Source organism: Myodes glareolus, chromosome 10 (genome assembly GCF_982192425.1).
Source record: "Myodes glareolus chromosome 10, mMyoGla1.1, whole genome shotgun sequence".
NCBI lineage: Eukaryota > Metazoa > Chordata > Mammalia > Rodentia > Cricetidae > Myodes > Myodes glareolus.
This window is the reverse complement of record NC_142035.1, coordinates 88,526,377-88,543,662: the sequence shown is the minus strand read 5'-3', so window position 1 is coordinate 88,543,662 and position 17,286 is coordinate 88,526,377. Positions and strand designations below refer to the sequence as shown.

Here is a 17,286-nt window from a genome sequence, read left to right as displayed (position 1 = left end):
CACCTTCTTCAGTCTGTCAGTTGAGGACAATCTTTTTTTTTTTTTTTTTAAATCATCTGGTATGCCGCTTTGAGAAAGAGTGAAATACGATTTAGTTGACGTCAATCTTCCATTTGGGGTAGAGAAAGTCCCTTTAGTGATATTCATTATCATCCATGTCATAAATCATTTCCCCAACATATAATGTAATTTGCAGTTGTATGTTTCATTGTTTCTTAAATACATGCTTTTGGAAATTGAAATTTCCAAAGAATGGTGATTGTGAAAAAGAAAATAATAAAAGAAGAGAAATGTCCTGCAACTTACCACCATCCTTAGAATTAAAGTCTGCCTTAACTACCCAGCAAGCTCTCTACTCTTGGTGACATTCACATTCTTGAAACTAATTTCCTCCTTAGAACCTTTACATATTTATTCCCTCTTGCAAAAGCACACTGCCAACAAAACTTTCTTTCTTCTTTCCTAGGGTCTGCCTAAGATGTCACCCATTCAGAAGTCTCTTCAGTAACCACAGGAAAACTCAGCACCCTCATCCTCCATCGCCACTGTCTCCTCCACATGAGCAGGAACACAGTTCATATTGCAGGTGCTGAACACAGGAAAGAACATGCAAGCTGAGGAGGAGGAAAGGCATTCCCAAGGTCCCCCAAAACTTCCCGCTGCCTTGTCTTTCAAGTTCCTGCCCCTCAAGTCACGCAATATGTCAATCAACGTATCTGTGATGGATTCCAGGAGAGGAAGGAAAATAGAGGAGTTCATGGCTAGCACAGTAAAGCAAGCATATTTTGCCCAGTACTTAAAAACAATCTTTAACTACAAAACCTCCACGCATTAGGAAGGTCAAGTCCTGGCACCTGCCCATGGTGCATTTCTCCTTGGTATCTATACGCTTTTGCCCCTCCTGGAATTCATTCATCTTAGGACCACCTGAAATCATCCAAGACCTGTATCCTGCCCTTCAACTGTTTGCTGGAAAGCAAGGGAAATAAGATAAGTCTAAAAGTAACTTGATACAGAGAGCACTATCACAACATGCCAACATGAAGCACCTACAAAGCCCTCCTCTGAAATTTCAGGGCTACAGCCAACAGCCTTGTTATCCCAGAGAAAAGGACAGAGGCAGCTGCGCCTTACGGGGACAGACAAATGGTAGACCTGACCTGGGAGCAATGTGATAGGGGATGTCAAACAAGGATGTATGCAAAAGCAGGGTGTGGAATTTCTAGGTCTGGGTCTTATGTACCTTAAGTCACTGGCACAGGTAAAATCACATGTTGAAGAAAAAGGAATGACAGCTGAGTCCCTGTGTGTTCAAGTCACAAAGTGCTGACTACTGGATATGTTCTAAACGGCTCTCCAACATTACTCAATGCTCCAAACAACTCATTAGTAAAAAGGTGAGTGTCAGGGCCTGGATTTGAAGTCTGGTGCTCAATTACAGAGGACCTGTGTATAACCACCAACTCTGCCACCTAAAGTGAGGAGAAATACACTAGGAATCAGTGAAGGTTTAAAAATTAATTATATTAATGATATTACATCAGCATGTTCCTTTCTAATCTTAATAAAAATAATAATAAAAAGAAAGAAAGGAAGGAAGGAGGGAGAGACAGACAGACAAGCAGAGTGAGCATGCTCTGTGCCTGGTGCTGAGGTAGGCTGGGCCGGGTTTCTGCTCTCCCTGTGCCACTACACCAATACTTACCACTCAGCTACCTGCTTTTGCACTGTCTGCTATAGCAAAGTCACACTTCTTCACACAACAGAGTGAGGTAAACTGACATTTGCCTCAACCTTCAACTGTACAGTAAAAATCCTGAAAGGCCCATTACTCTTCTCCTAGGATCAGTTCAGGTCAATGCTGTGCACAGCCAGGACCCCAGTTCAGGCCAGTCACACCCCAGCTTCTTCCACACACGAGATAAGAAGACACTTGTAAATATCATCTGCAAGACACCTGGCCAGGTGGGCACTTCACACATACTTTTAAAATGCCAGCAACAGAAAGGTCATCCTTCCAGAAGGAAGTAAAAGCCGGGTTATGCCTGGTGCTGAGATAATAGAAGACTGACATTCCCAGGCTCAAAAACAGCAGACCAAAGTTACCTGTAGAAAAAAGTGTCTGGACATGGTGAGGCCCACAGCTCCTGCTGTTCCTAGTGGAGGAGCCGAGGCTCTTCTCCCTCAGTCAGCCCCACATCAGTTTCCACCCCACAGGGAAAAGTAAGCATTCCTCAGGCCCCTTCGGAGTCCTCAGCCTGCCCAAGTAGCTGTGGTGGCAACAAAAATAAGAATCTCCACCCACATATAAGGATTCTGTGGTTCAGGTTACACAAGCCAAGATTACAGATACTAGCCCTGTCCCAGCTCAGGGAGACAAAAGAGAGCCTGAAAGACATGCTGCTTCCCTCTGGGCAGAAAGCAGGCCCTGAGGTGTGAACAGATAAGGGGCAAACTTCACGGGCATGCTCCCTTCTACTGGGAGCTTCCCCCTCCCCCAGCCCTTCCTTTCCCAGGGAGTTCAACCTAGGACTTAGGGCTTAAGGGTCACCAGAGAGCAGATGAAGGTGTTGCAGAAGTACTATCTACACAACCAAAAGTGCAAGTGGAACCACTGGCCACAGCACAGCCATACAACAGAAGAATCACTGGTCCACAAAGAGGAATGGGTACTGACTCCTGATACATGGCTGGATCTTAAAATGATGACAGAGGCCAGACACACAAGCCCACATAGTGTACGAGTTCACTTATATAAAATATCCACAGAAGCGGAACACAGGCAAGGGGTCACAGGAGCTGGAAAGGGAAGCTCAACCTGGGGGTTTCTTTGTGGGAATTCCAAGTGTGGAGAACCGACAAGAGATAAGAGCTGCACAAGAGGGTGAGTGCACTACACACAGCTGAAGTGCACTTCCAAATAGTCCCTCTTAGTGTGGAAGTTTTTCTCATTTTTTATAGATAGTATGCAGCAGGACTGTATAGTCTTGGCCGCTCCCCACCTTACTCAAGGGAGAAGAGAGAGGGAGCTTCCTGGAGAAAAAAAGAAAAGAATGAGGAGAAGAAAGAGGAAAGGAAGGAACTGAATTCTTCCTGCTCTACAAATAGTTCGCAGAGACTGCGCTTGGAGCATGAACCTAAAACTTGCAAATTCTTCCCAAATTTGCATGAAAGCACCACACACTAAAACAGACTCTTTTCCCCTCTCTCTCATATGACTGCCCAGTTGCCCTATCTCTCAGGCTATAAACTTTGAAAGCCCTGAATGCATGTGTGTGTGTGTGTGTGTGTGTGTGTGTGTGTGTGTGTGTGTGTGTGCACGCGCTCATGCACATGTGCAGGTACACACATGCACACACACAATTACACCCTTCTTCCTGGATCACCTAAGGCTGTCTCCACACCCATGATTCTCACCTCCCCACTTCTGTGATGTATTCTGTTCTCACAACCTGAGGTCCTGCAGAGCAGAGACAGCTGCATCATAGGTCTGCAAGGCTCAAACCTTTCTCTAAAGATCCCAAAACATCATCCATACACATAAAACTAACAAGAACCAGAACGGGTGATTATCTGCTGTGCTCTTTTTGTTTCTGTTCTGTAAGATTATGGCTGTGACTCTGTGCAGAATCCTCTATTTGGAACATAAAACAGACCAATGCCTAAGGTGGGGCCTTTTGTGAACACTGAAGGTGAATGAAACCTGACCCGATTCTCTCACTTATTTACCTTGCTGACACCTTCCTTTCTTAACCTGTGTGTCAGGACCTTCATCAGTGTGAAAATAAAGAGACCTTCAAGGTCTCTCTTCTTAAAATGTGCAGTATCTGCCAAAAGTCCAGAAGAGACAGGCGACATGCTCAGCCAGGGCAAGCAAGGGGGTCTTAAAAGGCTGTGGATGTTGCTGTGGGAAAGCAACAGGAAAGCAACAGGCATCCTGCAGCAGCACAACTCCAAAGAGGAGAAAAGCTTAGGGGGCTGCCTCTTCCGTCTCTGGCTGAAGTGCCCACTGGGCTATCCAAACAGGGAGGTGGAGGTCAAGGGCACCCCTGGCATAGAACACAGAGGTCAGCTCCTCTTGGGGTTTAGGCAGGTGGGCATGGAGAAGGCAGCGCAGGCCTGTCAATCTGGTGGGTGAGAGCCAAGAGTGGTCAAGAAGTTCAGTTCAAGCAGGGAATGGAGAGGGGGACTGACGCATCACAGCAGTTGGGAAGACTGAGGGAGATGATGTCTGTGTGTTCAAGGCCAGCCTGGTCTACATAGTGAGACCCTGTCTTCTAAAAAGGTCAGGTGAGGCTTGAGGGCCTCACAAAGTCATTCATTTCACCTATTATAAAATAATGGAAGGGCATCTTCAATATACATCCCTTATCTGTGTTCTCTCAAGATTCAAATACGGTAAAGTTCCTTGATTCCAGTCCTAACACCCTTCCTCCTCACCAAACCCCAATGATCCCTAAGAACCTTTTAGTCCATTCCACTCAACACACTGCCTCAAGCCTTGGCATGGTGCAGGTCAAAAAAGACAGAGGGCGCTCTTATGGTGGTCCAGACCCACTAAGATCTCTTTGGGAAAAACCCCCAAAGAGAATGCAGAGCAAGAGGACAAGGTAAGGGGTCTAGGCGAGCAGGTAAACCTTGCTCAAGGACCGAGGGAATGTGGATGGCAAAAGAAGGAGTCAGGAGATGGACATAACTTGTGAAAATGTGACCTGAGACTGCACTGCTGTAATCTTGATGACTCTCCTAGCCTCTCACCGAGCTGCAGGTGTTACACTGATCATCTAATTTAAAACTTCCAGAAACCATAAGCTATGTGTACCCCCATCTTATAGATGTTGACACCACACCTGGGAAAAATTAAGCTCCAGTTCCGATAACTATACAACTTACAGTTTAAGATTTAAGGTCTGCCTGACCCTGAAACCCGTGGCCTTAAGTCCAGAAAGCACTGAGCAGCCTGCCTCGTCTACTGGTAGGTCTCAATAGATTCCGAGAACCCACGGTCACCAATGCCAGGCCTTGCTAAGCCTGGCCTGCCTGAGGGATAGACAGGCTGTTTCAGCTTGTTGGAACTGACTGAATGAAGCAGCTTTTGCAAAAGAAGCAGAAACACAGAACAGCCTGAATTTTAGCAAGTGACAAAGCTGCAGGTTTTCTAGTCTACACAGTAAGCATTCCAGGGTGAGTAATGAGGACTGAACTAATTACACAATGGTAACAACAGACTCCTTATCCTTCTAAAGCCAAGCCCACACACCATACTACAATAGTTACTTTTACTTACTGGCATAATTAACCAATATGTGAACACTTCAAGAAATGTTTAAAATCAAACAGCATTTTATAGGGTTTGGAGCAAACTAAGTCCAATTCTGAATGGCCACCATTCTTCCTAGATATAGTTTATCTCCTTGTGAATATTACCCAGCAGCTCCCTGAAATACAGGCCACAGAAAGGCAAATCATTGACTTATGAAAAGGGTACACTGGCAGGACCTCCTGTCAAACACAGACAAAAAGCACCATGGCTGAAAATGCCCCAGAGGGAGGTATTACTTGGAGGACCTGTCTCAATACCTGGCATTAAATTCCATCTTGGAGCCTAAGACAGGACCTGAGCAGACAGCCGACAACGTGGCTAATGATCAATCACAGCAAGATGAGCACAGGCTGGCTTACTCCACCTCATCGCAAATAAATGACTCTTAATTTGAGCCTGTCAGCAACACCCATAGATCCACACCCTGAAGATTCAAGGTAAACCTTCAGGGGTTCAGTGGATGGGATGGGCACCACCCAGTTGAAAAGTCCAGCAGCCTTAGCTCTGCTCTGGAGGCAGCTGAAGGCATGATGACCTCCGCCATGGGCAGAGGAAGGCAGTCAGAAGATCTACCGCAGGGAGGCAGAGCTGGCTGTGGCTTTGGAAATCCTGGGCCAGAAGTTTCTATAAGTATTCTTAGCAGAGCTGAAGATTTTACCCCCAAGAAAGAAACTTACGAATAACATGTAAGAACATAATTCTACATTTCATATCTATATGTAAGGTCATATAAGTATCTATGCATACTAGATGAAAACAGCAACCTCAAGTGACTTTTGTACTTTTAGAGTAAGTATGTGCAACCAGGTGAAGCCACTGATGATCTCTACTGTATTCACATTCCACATATCAACACCCAGGATGCAGAGGCAGGAGGATGGCCCGTCCAGGATAGCCAAGGGAAGAGTGCCGCTTGTTTCACAAGATGAGACAGCTTTAATTTAAAATTTAATGCAATAGAAACTTGAGCAAATGTTTTCATTACAATCTCAAACACTCTCAAATTTGGAGAGCGTGGTCTGAGGAATTCTCTTTTAATGAAATACACACATTTATAGAACCTTTAAATGGACTACAGGGAACATAAGCTGAAACCTGGTGGCTTACCTCTCTGTGAACTTTATGAAAGTAGAGAGTAGAGCCCATATACTTTAGCAGCCCCACCATACCGCATGGCATTTGTAGGGCCTACAGGTCTACCCCGCCTCTCCTCTCAATGTTCATCTTGAGGACAGTTTCTGGCCAGACATCTATTGGCAATTTCTGGCTAAACATCCTGTTTGTTCCTGTGCTCCCTCTGACCCCCTGGTGGTTAGCTATAGGTGTAATGGTCTGTCCTATCTCTTTAAAGAGACAAGCCACGCCCACTCCCTCCCTCATCCACTGAGGCAGGCAGATCTTCCTTCCTCCTTATAGCCTGAGTCTCTTCCTTTTCCTTTTCGAAGAGGCAGCTTCAGTCTCTCTCTCTCTCTCTCTCTCTCTCTCTCTCTCTCTCTCTCTCCTCTTCTCTCCTTCTTCTTTCCCCCTCCATAATCCACTAAATAAATATCCAACCTCACTCTGCATGGCGTGCCTATCCATCTGTCTCTCACCCACCACTGGGAACCAGCCACCTTGGAGAGACCTGTGGCGTGGTCTCATGTGCTGCTAGGACTGGCTGCTTGGGGACCTGCTTCATGGTCTCATGGAATGCTGTAACCACTAGAGGATCCTGCAGCATTTTTAATTAATCCATTACAATAGGGCCATTGTTTTAGGCTTAGTAATTTCCCACCTGCCTGGGGGTAATTCCATTGTGCAGCAGTTAGGAATATAAGGGTTTTCCTAAACTTGAATAAATGGCATTCAGCATTCTCTCCTCACGAATGATCCCTGTCCCTTGTGTGTTCTTTATCTCCAGGTCATTGCCCAGCTCACGAATGGTACAGCAGCACACAGTACAGTAGCGTAAACTGTACCGTAGAGAGTAACACAGGCATTACAGTTGGAGATCCATCAGAGACCAAGAAGTAGAATACCCCTGAGAGATGGCCCTTGGAATGCTGGCCAGCAGGTAAGAAATTGATGGTGAGGGTGAACTGAAAATGGGTGCTAGTAATGCAGTATTGACGGGCCAATTGATAGTTCTTTTAGAAAGGCAAGGCAAGCAAGGCACCGGTATTAAAACTAAGACAGCACAAGAGTTCATTAGGACAGTTTTCTTTTGTGTAAGTTAGTTTATTGCCTAATTTTTTTGAGAGAGTATAGTCCCTGTTTCTACAAGCAGGGGACTTTAATATTCCTGACTGAGAGCATGTTTTAAAAAAGTATTAAAAGAGGGGGAGTCAAGGTGAAGCTAGATCAAGGACTTGTTTTCAACTGGACATTTCTAAAGGAATTGCCCAGCAGGTAAAGGGAAGGTCAGTCAGCCTAGGAAGGATCCAGGTGTTTGCCCACCCTCAAGGAGCTAGAATAGCTTAACCCGTGCTTTTGCCCTACTAAACAAGAAAGAGGGGACAAGGGGTTTGGCTCCACAAGATTCCCTGGAGCATTTTGGGTTTCTAGTTTAGAGAACCGCCCTACACTTACATTAACAATTAAAGGGAAAAGGTTACAAGGCCTTCCAGATACAGGGGCTGATTCTTCTGGGATTGCTAAAAAACACTGGCCTGAAGCCTGGCCTCTACGTTACAGGGTATAGGAACGGCCAGTTCTCCAGAGTGCAGTACCCAATATTTAGATTGAGAGGATGAAGAAGGCCATAAGGGCATTTTTTAACCATTTGTCCTGAAGCACCTTCCTCTCAATTTGTGTGGAAGAGATGTTTTGCAAACTATGGGAGCAATCCTGACCACGGAACCTGTGCAGTGCATGTTAACAGACCAGGACTTTGTTCCTGGGTGGGGGTTGGGCAAAGATCTGCAGGGAGACCCACAAATGTTACAAGACAAGAAAATTATACAACAGACACCTGGACAGCATGCAGGGTTGGGAAACTTTTCTTAGGGGCCATTGCAGAGCAGCCAGAAAGCATTCCCATAAAATGAAAAACTGAAAAACCTGTATGGTTAGAGCAATGGTCCCTAAGTAAAGAAAAATTACAGGCTGCTCATTCCCTGGTCTGTTCCCAGGAACAGCTAGAGGCAGGATGCATACTACCTTCCACTTCTCCCTGGAATATTCCTATCTTTGTTATTAAGAAAAAGTCTGGTAAATGGAGGCTGCTGCAAGATCTTATAGCAGTAAATGATTGTATGGAAATAATGGGGGCAACTCATTCTGGGTTGCCTCAGCCTGTGGGTATTCCTGTAGGAAACCATCTTTTAGTTATTGACCTGAAGGATTGTTTTTTCACCATTCCATTGCATCTAAAAGATTCTGATAAATTTGCTTTCGGTGTACCATCTATAAATTTCAAGGAACTATGTAGACACTACCAACAAGTAACATTATCCCAGGGTATGGCCAATAGTCCTATCATCTGCCAAATATTTGTGACCCAGGTTATTGCCCCGATAAGGCATAAGTGTTCTCAACTGTTTATCGTTCATTATATGGATGATATCCTATTAGCTGGACAAGACCCAGATATAGTCCTTGAGGCTTTTGCTGACTTGCAAGAATGCCTAGCACATGCGGGGTTGATGATTGCCTCCGAAAAGGTACAACAACAATTTCCGTATCAATACTTGGGGCATCAGCTGTTGCAGACAGGAGTAAAACCACAGAAAGTTACTCTTCACTTAGATAAACTACACACTTTGAATGATTTTCAAAAATTGCTTGGAGACCTCAATTGGATCCGGCCCAGTCTGGGAATTCCTATGGGAGTCTTAAAACCACTTTTTGACATCCTGCAGGGGAATTCAGATCCAACCTCCTTCAGTAAATTGACACCTCAGGCAAGGCAGGGTTTTAATTGAAGAAAAGCTTGCCTCTGCTCATATTCGTTATATTGACTATAGTCAGCCGCTGCTGTTGATAATTCTTCCCTGTCAGCATAGTCCTACAGTAGATTTTTGGCAGCAAGGACCCATCCTACAGGTACATAAACATGTGTCATCTGCAAAAATTGTTATCTCCTTTCTATCTGCTATGCATGTTATTCAGAAAGGATATCAACCTAGTTTGCAAACCTTTGGAATGTTACCTGATAAGACTATTATACCATATACCCAGGCAGAAATAACTTGGCTGCAAAATTTTGCTGAAGAATGAGTCTTGTTCTTATGTACTAATCCCTGCAGGTATGATAATCATTATCCTTCTGATAAGTTGGTCACCTTTTTCAAAAATCATCCGGTATACTTCCCTAAAGTTATTTCTTTACAACCTCTGACAGAGGCTCGGAATGTGTTTACTGATGGGTCTTCCACTGGGAGAGCTATGGTGGCCTCCTCTCCTGATTTTGATATTCAGCCTGTTGATGCTAACTCTGCTCAGGTGACTGAATTGATTGCTGTACAAATGGTCCTAGAGAAATATCCTGATATTCCATTTAATCTTTTTTTACTGACAGTCAATATGTAAGCAAAATTCTTGCACCTTTAGAAACTGCAGCTTATATTACCTCTGTATCTCAAGTTCAGATGCAGTTATTGGCTATTCAAACATTGCTTTTGGATCCGATCTGTTCCCATTTACGTAGGGCATTTGCAGGCTCATACTAACCTTCCTGGTCTCTTGAGCGAGCAGAATGCATTGGCTGATCAGCTTACTCGCCAAATTTGTGCAGTTAGTCAAGAATCTTATGAAGCTGCAGAAAAGGCTCATAATTGTTTTTATTTCAATGCTGGGTCTTTAAGATTTCATTTTAAGATATCTAGAGAGCAGGCCACTGATACTGTTTAAAAAAATGCTCTCTGTGTACAGAACTTTTAACTGTTCCCTATTTGGGAGTTAATCCTTGTGGGCTTGCTCCTTATGGCAAATGGATGTTACCCATGTTCCTTCTTTTGGGCATATGCAATATGGTCACGGAACCATGGATACATATTCTCATCTTATTTTTGTCTCAGCCCATACAGGAGAAAAATCATGGGATGTTAAAAGTCTCTATGTCCAGGCTTTCGCCTACATGGGAGTTCCAAAAACTGTGAAAACTGACAACAGACCAGCCTACACCAGCATTGGCTTTGCTAAATTTTGCTCTGAGTTCTCTATTTCTCATAAAATAGAAATACCTTATAATCCTCAATAAAAAGCTATAATGGAACATGCACATCGTATGCTCAAAGCCTATTTGCATAAAACAAAAAAGGGGGAATATGGTTCCACCACCAAAGACCATTTATCTTTTATTTTATACATTTTAAACTTTTTGACTGTTAATGTTCAATCTCGTACCGCTGCTGACCAGCGGCCAATTTCTTCGGGGATGCCTCATGTTAAATGGAAGGATCTAGCAGGTGGTACTTAGTGTGGTCCAGATTCAGTACTGGTGTGGGGGAGAGGGGTGGTTTGTATTTTCCCACAGGATGCCTGGTGCGTGCTATGGATTTTCCTGTCCAGAAGCCTGAGGATGGGACAGAGCCAAGAGATCAGATGGACCCCGGTAAACAATCCTCTGTCTCTGATGCCAATGGGATTGGATAGCCCTGTGTGGCCTTATTTCCCTTCTACCAATTTCAGCACAGGTAAACCCATTGTGCCTTTGGATACCAGTCAAAATATTATCACAGAAATTTTGAAAATTCCTCAGTTGTAGATACTTCTGTTAGCAGAATTTGCCCAGCTCTAGTCAGTCGCTACTGATCTGGGCCCTTAAGTTACGATTGGAGTCTTTCCATACTTTGGACTGAGTGCATTACCACCTCCCTCTGGACTCTTAAATCCCATAAAGCAAAAAATTGTACTTTATCATCCTGCTAATATTTCTGGAGTTTTAAAATGTTCTGAGCAGATTTGTCAACTAAAGAGTTGCTGGGGTTCTGAGGAGCTGGCTGTGGTGGTCTGAGTGTCAAGGATTGTTCCTCTACCAATCATCCTGCATCGAACAAAAAGAGATTTTGGCATTACAACAGCCATTATGGCGGCCATTGTTGTGGCTGCCACAGCGACTTTGCCTGCTGGATTTACCATTAGTCAGCCAGTTGCTTCTACTAGCACAATACCTTATAGGACAGGTTGTAAATGCCTTGGCCACTCAAAATGAATATTGCAGTTAAATTTGCAATTGGTTTTGGTTAAAGACCACTGCTTGGTTAAAACTTAATAGATACAGTGAAAATGTTTGATGCTGTTATTTATGAACCCTGGAGTGCACAATTTACAAATTGGCTCTTGAGATTATTCTAGTTAACTATACCAGGGTTCCTCCCATCAGCTTACTTAAAGGGCTCTAATTTATGGGCAGACTCATTAAGGATCGAGCAGGCACAGCCTCCTTAGGAGTGCTTATATGTGATGGAGCATCATCTTCATGTTTTCATGGTGCCAGAGTCAGAGACAAGCTCAGGTTGATATTGCCATTCGACAAGTTCTCTTAGTTATTGCCCCTGAGGATCTTTCAGAGCAAATCTGGCTGAACTTGGTGACAGGTGACTAGTGAGCCAATGACGGAAAAGGGTTTTAGGGGGCTGCCCCACCTAAGATAGGAAATGTGTTTTGACCTGGACGCTTTCCCATGACAGGTAAGGGGTGTTGCCTGACATCCAATGCCACCCAAGGCAGGCCTAGTCGTATAATTTATATAAAAAGGGCGCAGGGGTCTACCCCTCTTCCCGGGGTTCATCTTGAGAACAGTTTCTGGCCAGATGTTTTGTTGCATTTTCCAGCTAAACATCCTGTTTGTTCCTGTGCTCCCTCTGCCCCCCTGGTGGTTAGCTATAGGGCCATTGTTTACTCCATCTTGAACTTGGCAATTTCCCACCTGCCTGGGGGGAAGTCTATTGTACAGCAGCAAGGTATATACGTTTTTTTTTCTAAATTTATAATAAACGACATTAGGCATTCTTTTCTCATGAATGACCCGTGTCTCTTGTGTGTTCTTTTAATCTCCAGGCCCTGACCGGCTCATCAACTGTACCATAGAGAGTAATGCAGGCAATACAGGCTTTGACACTGAGCACAGATCCCCAAACCACTTGGAAGGGCTCAGTTTCCATCTGCAGAGAGGTTAAGATCCCAGCTCTTTGTCCCTTTATCCATTTATCATATGATAAATCGGGGTGCTAAATCAAGGCTTCATTGTTGAATCTAGTAGTATCTTTTATTTGGCCGACAATGTTTTGTTCATTTGTTTGTATGACAAACCGTGAACCATTTGTAGCCCAAGATGACCCCAAATGTGTGATGGGTTATCAGCATGAACTAGCATGCCCAGTTTTCTAGGATATTTCTTAAAATCTTTAAGAACAGGGAGAATTGGCATTGTTCTTTTTTTAATTATGGTGTTCAGCATCTAAAAATAAAAATGCTTTCTCATCTGGCCACATACAGATCTGGGTGACCCTCTCTGTGGGGGTGAGGGTTAAGCAAAAATGGCCACTGGCAGTGCTGTCATCCCAATGCTGAGGACGAGAGGCAGTTGCCAAGCAACATGGCACCCACACAGCTGGTTTCTCTATTAAGTGTGAGCATACAAAGGACTGGGAGAGGCTCTATGACTTTTCATGCTTTCACCTATTTCATTTATTTATGTTTCTAACTGCGTGAAGACATCTGAGTGTGTGTAGCCTTTGACAGTCATGTGCTTTGCAACCAGAGTACAAGGGTTATGACCACCAATGAACTGTTTACTTTCCAAATTCTTCTCTGAGGAAGAGCTTTCTGGGCAATGTCACTTGTCAGTAATGCCCACGCTGAGAATATACACTGTTCCCTACCTGTGCTACAACTCCACTCACAAACACCCCCACCACCAGCAAGGGAGCAAAATATTGAGTGAAGAGCTGCTGTTTCCAGATGAAGACTGGACTCCAAACCCTCAAGCTGGAATACTAAACCCACTCCCTGAGTCCAAACAATCCCCTCTAGAACTACCCATCTGCCCTAAAATCCGGATAAAAGAAGCCAAGAGATACTGTTCACTAGGGCCTGAGGTACTCAGGGCCGGCTGCCACAGCCCTGTCAGCTTCGTGCTATGACTTCCTGAGTCCCCTTCTCCATCTCCCTACCCCTTTTTCCCAAATGAGGAAAGAATATCCAGGTCTAGGTTCCAAGTTTATGAACTCTGCCTCTGACTGGCCACAACCAAGTGCTCAGGGGACAGTCTCTCACAGTCCACTCTGTCCAAAATCCTCCAGGGCTGATCCTGTCACAGAGGACACAGTGTGGGCAGCAGAGTCAACAAGCCTATTTGCTTTCCCAGAACTATTCTGAAGTCACTGCAGGTGCACGGATTAGCAGTTGTCATATACTAACAATCTCCCCATGGGTGTCCCCCATGGAGATCAATAGAACCTTGGCATCCAGCCTGTGTCTGAACACTGGCACCAACACTTGAGTCAGCAGAGGCCCACAATCTTTTCTATCTCGTGTGATTTGAGTGTGGTGCATCTCCACCAAAACTGCTGTTCAGACTCAAGGCGGAGATGAGCCAGTGTCAGGAGCTGAAGTCAAGCAGAAGCCCCAGCTCTCCTGAGAAGACGACTGCTGAAGCCAGGATTGGATTGATTGTTACCGCAAAAGCTGATGCTGTCATGAAGCAGGGTTCCCCAACATGAACCCAACACATCTCTTTGTCCTTCAATTCCTGCCATCACTTGAGGCAACATGGCTCCCTCACCACATACAGACACCCAATTCTAAATAGACAGAACATGAACCAAAAATAAAATCTTTTGTTTTTTTTATTTCCCAGTCTCTGGTATTCTGTTGCAGCAGGAGGAAATACTAAAATTACTTACAAATTATCACCTACTCTCCAAAGTTGGTGCTTGGCTCAATAATACACACCTGTGATCCCAGTGTTTGGGAGGCTGAGGTTGGAGGGTCATGAGTTTGAGGGCAATTTGGGCTACATAGTCTCAAAATAAAAAAAGACTTATTATTCAGCAGGCTTGACAAATATTAAGCAGCTGTGCCAACATGGCAGGACTCTCTGAATGACAGCAAACTCCTTGGGCCCTGTAAGAGGGTGTCACCCAGGCACTGTACAGGAATTAAGAAGACACACCTCAAGTCAACAATTACCAATAATGGTATCTAGCTATAGCAAGGGCAAGGAAAAGTATTAGTAAGTCTGAAAAAGGAGTATTTCAAACTCCATTTGTTTACACTTGCTAATTTTCACTACTTTAAGAAACCAGCTAGGGAGATGTGAGATAGCTCTGTAACTTCTAATTTTGTTGTTAAGCCTGGAACAAACAAAGAAATCTAAAACATTTTTAATGGTATGAACATTATTTACCTCACAGGGTAATTACTAAGTGATATGATCTACATGAAGCATTCATATCCATGGAATATACTATAAATATTAACTGTTATAATTACTGCCACCAACAGGGCCTCAGAAAGGATGAAGTAGACAAGGGAAGGGACATCTTATAAGACTAAGAAAATGTTGGCCAGGAATGGTGGCACAAACCTATAATAGCAGCAATCAGGAGCCTGAGGCAGGGGGATCTTGAGATCAAGGCTAGACTTGGCTACACATGGAGACCTTGTGTGAGAACGACAAAGAAAAAGTAAGACCTATGTGGTGATTTTGTCACTGCAAAAGACTGAACAGCAAAGACAGAAAATTAGAGTCTTGAGTTCATTTCCTGAAAGAACTTGAGCTAAAAATCTTCAGACAAACTAGTTATCGAAGTTCTCCTATTGCCCATCACAGCCACAATGACACTGAGTCCCCAACCAGGCTACCCTGCCTCAGCCCACCTTTTTGCAAAGCCACCATCTGATATAGATATGAATAATTTGCATTGGTATGGATTTTGCTTTATTGATATAAATTTAAGGTCAGTCTTGTTATATGTGTATTTCTGCTCTTGATTAAGGTATTGTGATTGTGTAGTTCATTTAAAATGTAATGTATAATTAAGAAATATAGGTTAATAGATAATCACCTATAATAGTCAAGTTTGTAGTCATGTTAGTTAGATTTTCTAGATGTGCATTTCAAATGGATAGGTGTTATTCATATCTTTCAAAGACTATAGAATATAGCATTTTAAATGTTTTAATAACTTAGGGCTTTTCATGACAATGAGACACGTCTGCTCCTGGTAGCACCATCTACTTCAAGAGGAAGATGGGCATCGAAGAGGCTCCTTATGGAGTTGGTTAGCCATTTGGGCAAGAATCTGCTCTTGCCTGGACTGATTCATAAACTGGAATGAAGAAACCGCAGAGAGAGGACTGCTGAACTTGCCTAAAGATGAGATGATCCTGTTTCATGAAAGAAAAATGTCCTGCGAGACATTCTGCAGAACACAGAAGAAAGTGACTAAACTGTCTTTAAAATTTTGTGCTTCATGGAAATGTCTGCTGGATACTATGGGCCTGTAGGCCAAAGATGGATGCCCCAACCCTACAGAAGAACTTTGGGTGACTGTACAGGCAGCGATATGTCTCTGTCATTTCTAGAGTTTTGGAAGTTGTTTATTTCTTGTTTACTTAGGTAATATATCCTTCTGGAGTCTTTTGATGGAGTTGAAGAATACATAGATAGCTATAGTTATAGTTATAGTTGTAGTAGTTATAGTTATAGTTTTCTGGAGACACTAGGTCAGACATGCTGAATCTTTCCCAGGCTGGCCACAACCTCGTGGTGATACACAGATTAAGAGAAATGGGCTAAATTGAGATGTAAGAATTAGCCAATAAGATGTTAGAACTAATGGGCCAGGCAGTGTTTAAATGAATACAGTTTCTGTGTGATTATTTCAGGTGTAAGCTAGCCAGACGGCCCGGACAAAGGGTCACCCTCTCTCAACAACCATCAGCCCCACTCTTCATATCTAGATGTTATTTGTCAGTTCTGACTAAGAACCAGCTATCTTGAGTCCCCCTCTTAACCGTGTGACAGAACAGTCTCATAAATGCCAGGTGTGGTAAAAGGTCACTTCTCAATTTTACTGCCTACAGCCTTTCATTTCAGTGAAAACCTGTATCATCCAAACATCTGGACAACACAGGAATGCCACATATCCTCCAATGAGCATGTAACAACAGCCTAAGTATAAGTACAACCATTGCCCAGCATAAGGTTTCAAGAGAAAACCCATCAGCTCTCCAAGAGACTGAGCTTTTGGTAAAAAGACACCTTAGCAAGTCACATCATGTGACACACGTGACTCGGAGAGGATACTATGACATTCAAACAACCAAACAAGAATGAGACCTAAATCTTCAAAGAATAGACAACTGGGAAGCTGGTAGAGCACAAGGAGGTGACTGATTACTCTTAACATGTCATTAAGTCTCATGAATACCATGAATCAGAGGCTCAGCTTCTATGAAAGGCCAGGCATTAACTATTTTATGTTCTGCAGGATACACAAGTCTTGTCTAGGTATAGTGTGAAGTCAGACACCATGACAGTATTCTAATAAAGTTTTATTTACAACTACATGGGTTTCATATACTTTTATATTATGAATTTTTTTCTTTGCTTTTTCTCTCAATTACTTAAAAACATAGAAGCTATTCTTACTTAGCTCATGGGTCATACAAAAACAAGCAGTGTCTACAGTGGAGTTGGCCCTGCCCTAAATTCCATGTTTGCTCCAGACAGAACCACAAGGAAAATCTTGTGGCAGTGCAGAATATGGGCCCTGTAGCCAGGTTCGAGCTCCACATCCTGGTTCTAACAATTATTACCTACACTGAGCTCAACCTTCTCAGGTGAAATCAGGGATCATGTCTACACAAAGCCTCCTCAAACACTTGAAAGAGTTCCATGGGATGCCATGGAGCACAAGGCACAATCAAGAAACAATGAATGCTATTACCATTGTCCCTGTCCCTTTACTCTGGGCTACATTTCAATCAGTTCAGTTTTTAAAAAGCACTCAGAATCTCTCAAGACTGGTCTA

The 17,286-nt window shown here is 43.6% G+C and overlaps 1 protein-coding gene across 1 annotated transcript in view; it reads right to left on the bottom strand.

Annotated features, from left to right (window-relative positions):
- The window catches only part of Ptprj (protein tyrosine phosphatase receptor type J), a 164,995-nt gene that overhangs the window by 44,774 nt on the left and 102,935 nt on the right, over positions 1–17,286 (bottom strand). The gene's annotated exons all lie outside the window — the stretch shown is intronic.